Source organism: Meriones unguiculatus, chromosome 19 (genome assembly GCF_030254825.1).
Source record: "Meriones unguiculatus strain TT.TT164.6M chromosome 19, Bangor_MerUng_6.1, whole genome shotgun sequence".
NCBI lineage: Eukaryota > Metazoa > Chordata > Mammalia > Rodentia > Muridae > Meriones > Meriones unguiculatus.
In genome coordinates, this window is record NC_083366.1 from 24541597 (window position 1) to 24551010 (window position 9414).

General features: G+C 38.9%; 1 pseudogene; it reads right to left on the reverse strand.

Moving 5' to 3' along the window:
* Positions 1-3655: 3655 nt before the first annotated feature.
* LOC110566540 (voltage-dependent anion-selective channel protein 1-like) lies at positions 3656-4532 on the reverse strand (annotated as a pseudogene).
* Between the last annotated feature and the right edge of the window lie 4882 nt (positions 4533-9414).

The following is a 9414-nucleotide window of genomic DNA, read 5'->3' on the forward strand; positions in this document are numbered from 1 at the left end:
AGACCACAAACTGAAGCTTCCAGAGGTGGCTTGAGGCTTGACCTATGAAAAGCCAAAGATTACATGGAAAGCTCTCTAGGGGTGAAATTCCCTGAGTTGAGTGAAGGTGGTTGCAGTTGTGTCTTTCCGTTTTGACACAATCAACTGAGAGAGAAAGATGGGTTTTGGCTATTCTATCACTTGGTATGCAGTAGGCAGGTCAAGCTTGGTGCTTACATTGTTTTTCCTTGATGCCTCCTTCCATAACAGAACACAGAGAGCATGCAGACAGATGTCACACATATTACGGGCTCCCATCATTGACAAGGATATTACAACTTACAGAGTGGCTGCTAGCAAATGTGCCCATACTCCTTTATGGAGACAACTGTTATCTTCAGTACTCTGGAATGTCAGCAAATGTCTGTGAAGAGGATAAAATCTTTGTTATCTTAAATTCAGGTTAACCAAGGACATTTCTGTGTATGACTAAATGTAAATCCCCATGAGAACTGTCTTGATGACTGTCTCTACTCAATTTTACCAGTGCTATCTCCCTGATAAATGTTCTCTTTCACTGATTCATCTGACCAGTAAGAGTCAGATCAATGTATATATGAAACGTCTTCACTGATTCTTCCATTGCTGAAGATGTAGGTGCTTCCTACCCCTTGGCATTGTGCGTAGTGTGCTACAAGGAACTTAAGGTTGCAGGTTATCCTATTTATTTATAGGACACTGATTTTATTTTCTTTGACTGTATACCTAAAATATGATGGCTGAACCATATGGTAGTACTATTTGTAAAATTTTGAGGAGCCTCCACATTATGTTTTTAACTGACTACAGAATCTATTCAATCTTGCTTATCAATTAAAACTTTAATACATAACACAGTTGAATCCAGTTGATTTATAATTCAATAATTAGTTGGATTATAAATAATCCAACTAATTAATACTCAAATAATTGCAAGAAAAACACAAAAACTTATAGGAGATTCATGTGGATCCACATCACGAAATATAAATTTGTGCTCCAAATTTTGGTGAATTTTACTGAAGTGATATTTGACTTTGTGAGTTAACTTACTCCTAGATTGTTTTTACTGATATAAGTATGAAATCTTATGAAGCAAAACTTTGTACATTTTTCACTGCATTGCATGGAGTATCTCAACCTGCTTATAGAGAGATTATTTAATATTAACTATTCTTCGGCTGACAGTAAGAAAGCATATACAGAGTCAATATACATATTTATTCTACAAGTATTTTTCCTTAAGTGCTTATGGTGTGCTAAGCACATTATAAATCATGTGAAATCCTCAAAGGCTTGCTTGGTTAGCATTTATAAATAGCCATAAAGTCAACAAAGGAAGTAAAACACTTATTTTAACACTGTCAGTCATGGCTCCAAGGCCTCACACAAATCTGCCATTTTTCCTTTATCACAAGAACATCTTCAACATTCCTTGCATGCAAGTTGTTGCTGCTATCCATGTCTTTCTGCTGAGCTATTTTTATTTAATGTGCATGATAGCTTATCCAGACTAAAAAATCGTTGTAATGCCAGTTCATCACTTTGCAAATCAAATGCAAATATATTCACATGACATAACAAGTCCTGTCATCGTGTGAACTTTCCTCATTCCATCCCTTACCAACGCCCCACTCAATTTCCCAGTTTTGAAAATGTGGTGTTCTGTTTCATGCCCCCTGAGGATCTGCAAATGTTTGCCTCTTCCAAGAATATTATATGTTGTCCTCCTTACGGACTGATGGACTTATTTTTCTCACTGTTAAGATGGACAAAAATATCATTCTTCTTTACTCCTCTCAGAACCCGTTTGAAATCAATGAGGCTCTTTCATATTCATTAAACTTTACAGGTTTTTAAAGATTTCATTTAATTTGATGTTCAAAGTTACTAAATGTATTCATATTGTCATGGCATCTCCCCCATTGTCCATCTCTACACAACTTTCCAATTATTAAATGTAAAATCTATCCAACATCTCTTGTGGTACAGCCACCATGGAAATTTACACATAGTGCTCACTTGTAATAAACGAACAATAGACATGTCATGCATTTGAGCATCCATATATCTCCAAAAACATTGAAGTAAGGGCTTTAAGAATGTATACATTTATTAAGTTCACAACAATTTTTTAGAAGTACTAAAACATTGAAACAACCTAAATGTTCATTGGCTTATTAATGAGTAAAGAATGTAGTATATTAATTTAGTTAAATATTATACAGCCTAAAAATGGAAAAATAGACATATGTAAATGTAGATAAATCTTGATAGTATCATGTCAAGTGAAATAAATAAATAACAAAGACAAATATTATATAATTCCACTTGTATAAGTTACTTAGCTGAAACCAAATAGGCTAAATGCAAAATGCGAAAATGTTTAAAAACTTGGCATGAATAGTGTGGAGACCATTTTTTTTATCAAGTGAGATATAGACTCACTACAATAATAGATTTCAGATTTGCTGTCTTAGAAAGACAGACTTTTGTTGCACATTTCATAACCATACGGAGGTAGGTGGTACTGAAAGTGTGTGACTGCCATCCTTTCATCTTGCTCTTCATAACTACTTGGCCAAACAGAGTATTGGTTACCTTGTGTGTCCAGGGTAGAATAAATGGATAGATATTTTTAGGTTGAGCTATCATCACTTGACATTTTCTTCTGATTATATTTTTATGGAATAATCTCGACAAATGTATTTCCATTTCCTGAATATTGGTGCAATTAATCTCTGGCTGAAAAACCTTTGGCAGACTCAAGTCTCATCACTATAGAGGAAAAAAAAGTAGATTTAGAGAGAGAACTGGGAAATTGTTTGCTGCAATGGGAGTCAATGTGGTATCTTATTTAAATAGTATTGAAATAGTATTGAAATGCACTCGTTTATCTGTTTTTTTTTTAAGATTTAAATATTTTATTTGAATTTTATTTTAAGTGATGTTAATTACAGCATTTGAAGTGGAGGAACTAAATTCCACAAGAAATGAAATACTTTATAATGTACCCATTAAACTGCTAAAAAAAAAATAGTGTGATGGAGCTATATCAGAAGCCTGTTTAGAGTTTAGAACCCTAGTGTTGTTAGAGTGTGTCCACAATAACCTTCCCCCCCAGAGCTGGAAAACTGGGAAGCCATTTACACTCTAGCACAATGCCAAAAAAAAAGGAACAGAAAAAGAGGAGGAAGAACAAGAAGACAAGAAGAGAGAGAAGAACAAGAAGAAGAGAAAGAATAAAAGAAAGCCTCATCACAACATGAGGAAGAATTAAGTCCTGAATGACTGGCTCCATCAAGCACACCCTAAAATGGCACATAAGAAATAGCTAACCACACCCTGAACTGGGTTAACAGCGTTCAATGCTCAAGAAGTCCCTATCTCTATACAGATTCGCAAAGGGCCTGCACATTCTCAGCTTGCACCTGCAGCCTGGTATCTCTAGCGGGGCTCTTCCCCAACCCACGCCTTCAGCTTTAGGACCTTGTCAGGCATGCGGTTTCTGCTGCACTCTAAGGTGGCATTTATCAGCACTCACATCCCCAACATAAAACTTTTAAAAGCTACACTAAATTCTGTAGGTAGTTATGCTGCAAAATAGTTTAAAATTAACGCTTGTACAATTAATCATTTATGCTTGAAATTCCAACCCTAGACTAAGCTTGGAGCCACATGCATTGATGCTCTTGCCATCCAGCAGAGCTTACAGACTCAGTTTGATGCCTGGCTTTAGGGTCTGAGTGTAACCTGAGCCAATAAGGCTACAGTAGTTCATTTTAGCTGAAAAGAAGGCAGCAGGGTCAACCTGATATTCAGCTGCTATTTCAGAATGTTACAGTTTCCTGCTGTCCAGGCAAACTGACAGCAGTCTCTAAGGTCTTATTCACCTTCTGGTAAATGGAGCCACCAAATTCTGTCCCACTGTTCACATTAGTGTGAAGCTGGAATTCGTCCATCTTGTGGCCGAATGCAAAGTTGCTCTGAGTCACTCAAGATGTTGAGGTCTCAAACTTCACCTGGTAGCCAGCCAGCCAGCCCTCTTAGCCAAACACCAGAGGGCCCCAAATTGATGGCCCAAAGTGTCAAAATCCATGTCACAGCCCAGGTTGATAAGCTCCCTCTTGTACCCTGTCTTGATTTTAATATCCCTCCCACACCCACACCCACACCCACACCCACCCCTCCAATGTTAGGTGAGAAGGATGAGTCAAAGGTAAGCTTCAGTCCACACAGGAGTTGGTGTTGCACAGTGATCTCAGAGCACAGGGCATTGACAGGGTGTTCTCTGTCTCTGCAAACGCCAGCAAGTCCTTGGTTTGCCTGTACTTGGTTTTCAGGCTGTGGTTGACTTTGGTGGTCTCTGTGTTGGCAGAGCCAGAGCTGGTAAATTTCAATCCATAATCAGACTTCGTTTTCAAATCGAGTTTTATTAAGCCAAAACTGTAGCCCTTGATGAAGATATCCCTGGCAGACTTGCCAAGATCAGCATATGAGGGAGACACAACCATTATTTTCTCAGAGGTGGTGACAGCTGCTGGAGCAATAGCTACATTGGAGCTGCAGTGAGGAGGTTATTCATTTACAGAGCCAAAAGGAAAAAACAAAACAAACAAACAAAAAATTCTGAGCCCTGGGTGACCTGAAGAGAATGATTCCCCAACCAAAGAAAATGCATGGAGAGGACCTAAAACCTCTGCTCAGATGTAGCCCTTAAACTCAGTTTCCAAGTGAGGTCTCTAATAAGGGTAGCAGGAGCTTTCTCTGGCATGAACTTAGTGGCAGGAGCTCTGATCATCTCCCCCTGAGGGATGCATCCTTGCCAGGCCACAGAAGAAGACAATGCAAACAGTCCTGATGAGACCTGATAGGCTAGCGTCAGATGGAAGGGAAGGAGGTCCTTTTCTATCAGTGGACTAAAGATGGGGCATAGGGGGAGAAGAAGGAGGGAGGGTGGGATTGGGAAGAGATAAGGGAATGGGTCACAGCTGGGCTACAAAGTGAATAAATTGTAATAAATGATAATAATAAAATTTAAAATGAATGAATTAAAAATGAGAAAACAAAAATTCATCAATTTATTTATTTATTACAATTTATTCAGTTTGTATCCCCTCTGCAACCCCTTCCCTCCTTCCCTCGTATATTCCCAGCCCCACCCACTCTCCCTTCTTTTCCCCACCCTCCATCCTTTCACCCATGCCCTTTCTCTAGTCCCCTGATAGGGGAGGGCCTCCTCCCCTACTATCTGACCCTAATCTATCAGGTCTCATCAAGGCTGGCTGCATCATCTTCCTCTGTGGCCTGGCAGGGCTGCACCTCCTCCCCAAGGAGGGAGGTGATCAAAGAGCTGGCCACTGAGTTCATGTCAGAGACAGCCCCTGTACCCCTTATTAGGGAACCAACTTGGAAACTGAGCAGCCGATGGGCTTCTCTGAACAAGAGAACTAGCAAAACTAGGTATGCTCGATGCAAGGTCCTTGGTTGGAGTATTGGCCTTTGCAGGACACCCTGGGCCCATGTTTTTTGGCTCTGTTGTTGTCCTTGTGGAATTCCTGACTCCTCCAGGTTTTTCTATGTCCCTCTTCTTCCATAGGTTGCTGGCACTCTGCCCAGAGTTTGGCCATGAGTCTCAGTATCTCCTTTGATACCCTGGTGGGTAGAGTCTTTCAGAGGTTCTCTGTGGATAGTTCCTGTCCTGTTACTTGTCTTCTCCTTCTTCCAATGTCTAACCTGTTTGCCTTTCTGATTTATGATTAAGCATCTTCCCTAGGGTCCTCCTTGTTGCTTAGCTTCTTTAGGACTACAGATTTTAGCATCTTTATCCTATATTATATGGCTAATATCCACTTATAAGTGAGTATATGCCATATGTGTCTTTCTGCTCCTGGGTTACCTCACTCGGGATGATCTTTTCTAGTTTTCACCATTTGCCTGCAAAATTCATGAATTCCTTGTTGCTTTGTTTTTTAATAAATATTTGTAGATTACTCACTGTGTAGTAGTTACTATGTTGTTAACTGAGATACATGGCAAATACAGTGAGACCCTGACTCAAAATAAAACCCAAAGAAACAGACAGAAACAAAAGGAGAGAAATGAAGAAAGAGGGAAGGGAAAAGAAGGGAAGGGAAGGGAAGGGAAGGGAAGGGAAGGGAAGGGAAGGGAAGGGAAGGGAAGGGAAGGGAAGGGAAATGACAGTAAAGAAGGAGAAGGAAGAAAGGAAGAAAGGAAGGGAGGGAGGGAGGGAGGAAGGAAGGAAGGAAGGAAGGAAGGAAGGAAGGAAGGAAGGAAGCCATGTAGTCATGTTCTAGATTGTTCCTGGGAACTGGTAGTACCAATTACACAGATAGCATTTCACTTTTTTGTTGTTGTTGTTATTATTCAATCAAGAAGTGGTTGGGTATCTATTAAATATTTGGCAACCCTTCAAGTGCTGGCGAGTAGTACAGTCTGTGCCTTCCAAAGGCTCATGAACCACAGAGAGTAATTTTCCTTCAAAACTATTAGGACTTAGCATTCTGTCTCAGGTCCAGCAGAACACTAGTCCAGTGAGAAGCTTTCTCTGAGTATAAATATCAACAAACTCAACTCTTCAAGTCAAGATTGCTTCCAAATTTATTTTCCCACTGTAGTGAAGCTGGCATCCAAGAGACAGCAGGCTCTTTTTCTGTTTTTTAACACTCTTTTTTCCAAATATGTGGTCACAAAATAGCCGTATCTTTTTATAGTTGAAGAGGTCATTTATGAATAAACAGCTCTCATGGACACTCTTATGAGTGTCTCTCTTCCTTAGACAATCTGACTGTTCTTTTAGGTAATTGTAAGCATTGGTTACATAAGTATAGTCTTTTTACATATACATACAAACATACCCCTACATATACATGCAAAGATACATATATGTGTATAAATAGAGAGAGTATATAAAATGGAAGATAAATGTAATTTACTTCTTGTAGTCATGTTGAATCTCGGATACTGCGCATGTTAGAAAAGCATGCCACCAGTGAGCTACATCCTCAGCTTTGCTTTTAATGTTCATTTGTAGACAGGCTCTCACTAAGTTTTCCAAGCTGAACTTCTGATCTTCCTGCTTCTTCCTCCTTAGTAAGTGGGATTTCAGTTGTATACCACCAGGTCTACAACTCTTTTGAAAAATTATCCAAGAATTTCTTGAAAGTAAGTAGATATCCATCAGGCTGCTGTCTTTCTGATATATGTCATCATTGGTCACAGAACATGTGGTAAAATGAAGCATGAAGGATTAGACTATTTCGATCTTGATAGATGATGTGTAAAATTGTGCTCATTTTTCTATACGATGTCTGGCCTTGTGAGTGCAACATGATGTAATTTCTATTTTCTAATCATCTAATGTATGTGCGAGTGCAGGGTGCCTACCTAAGCCGGTATTTGATTCAGTTTTCTAAGAACCCTAGCCTTATTTTTTTAATGATCAGGTTGGGCTTAAACGATGTCTTAAAGGAAATGCCACAGCTGACAATCTTCAGGACAAGTCACTGCCAATGATGTGACGTGTTGAATGAGCGTTCCTGTGATTAGTGCACAGTGGACAGCCCCTATTTAGTACAACTCTACTTTCAAAGAGTTCATCTTGATGGAGACGTTTTCATATTTGTTGCAAGAAAGGTGGTATGCTGAAAGGTTTCATTAACCCACAGTCATCTAAATTGGGTAAAAGCTATCTTAGTGGTGCATTAGTGGTGATTATTAGGTTCCTCGACAAGGTAAGCTTGAAGCACAGTGATAAAATAAAGACAGCAGGTGAATCCTGCTAGTACGGGGGCAGCGGTGAAATAACAGAGAGCCACTGGGAACCTAATAATCACAGAATCCCACCTTCCTCTCGGGCTGCTCCGGACTATGTGCTCTTTGGAAACCTCAACTAGAAAACTCTGTGTTCAGCATGCCCAAGAGTGACAATGTGTCATCTTGATTCAAGTTCAGTAGGTGACTGTCCAGGTAAGATGAGCATCAAAATGCAGTCCTTCTTTGGTCTTTTGTAAATATTTATTTTTTTAAGACTACAATAAAATTACATAGTTTTCCCTCTCCTCTTCTGCCTTTGAACCCTCCCACATATTCCTGCTTGCTCTTTTCCAAATCCACAGTCTAGTTTTCCATTAACTGTTGTTATATGTACATATGTATTATATATTATTAAAATGTATAGTTATAGCTGTTACATATGTTCTGAAATTCATAAATACAACTTTCTCAATCTTCCCAATGTGCCCGTTTGATTTTACTGACTAGTCTAATGAAACAACTTGACTTTTGTTCTGCAAAAGAAATATGTGACATTTTTATGACAGATAAAAGGTTAAGGATTATACACATGTGAAGAGAAATAGTTGCACTTTGAGAGGAAGACTGAGTCCCAAATTAATTCATACAGACTCAAAGTCACGGAAGAGGTAGCCGATATTAAGGCCAAGATTAATAAACATTCTCTGAAATGAAGTCACAGCTAGAATAGAAAGAAACATGAACAAGTTAGTAAGAACCTGCGCTGATGGCTGAAGGATGGGTTGTTCTGTGACTATGATGTGTCCATGATGGAACTTTTTTCCACCAGAGTAGCCAGACCTATGGAAATGGCTTTATAAAGAATTTAAAACACTACAGCTGGGATACAAAGTGAATAAAGTGTAATTAATAAAACAATAAACAAAATTTTAAAAAAAGAAAAGAAAGAAAGGACACTATCTGAAGTAACTCCCTTTTCAAGTGAAAATATATTTGATTAAACAGAACAATAGAATTTCCCCAAAACTTAATCATCCCCAATGAAGGGAGCCTCACTGGAAATTGGCAGTCTGGGCATCCTGCCTTTGATGCACAGATCTCACTAATGTATCAACAGCAGGCAAAGAAGCACCTTTAACTTGTTCAGTCAGCTGCGAAACCAGCTTTCTGCATGATAGCTCAGTACTGAGAAACACCACGGACTAGTGCTGCTGCTGCCTTCTGCTTTGCTGGATCTCTCTGTGAACAAGAAGCATCCATGCTAGTTAATGATTCTATCACTTGGATGAAACTTGGGGGAAAAAACATTGTGAAGAGAATGAGATGACATTTGGGGACATGTTTCTATTGACATATCCAGGCTAAAAAAATGAAATACATCAGCTTCATAACTGAAATTTACCTTCACTTAAGACCAAGCATGAAAAATACCATCTCCTTAGTAGTTCTAAAATAAAGTTAGAAAATCAATTAATTAGAAAAAAATCCAGACATAGAAACACAACGAAATTGACTGTTTTGTACCCTAAATTACCTGACAGCTCACCACTCTGTATATAGAGCATGAGACAAGGCCACAGATTTCTAAAGTGCTTTATTTTCTTTAGAAATCATCTTCCT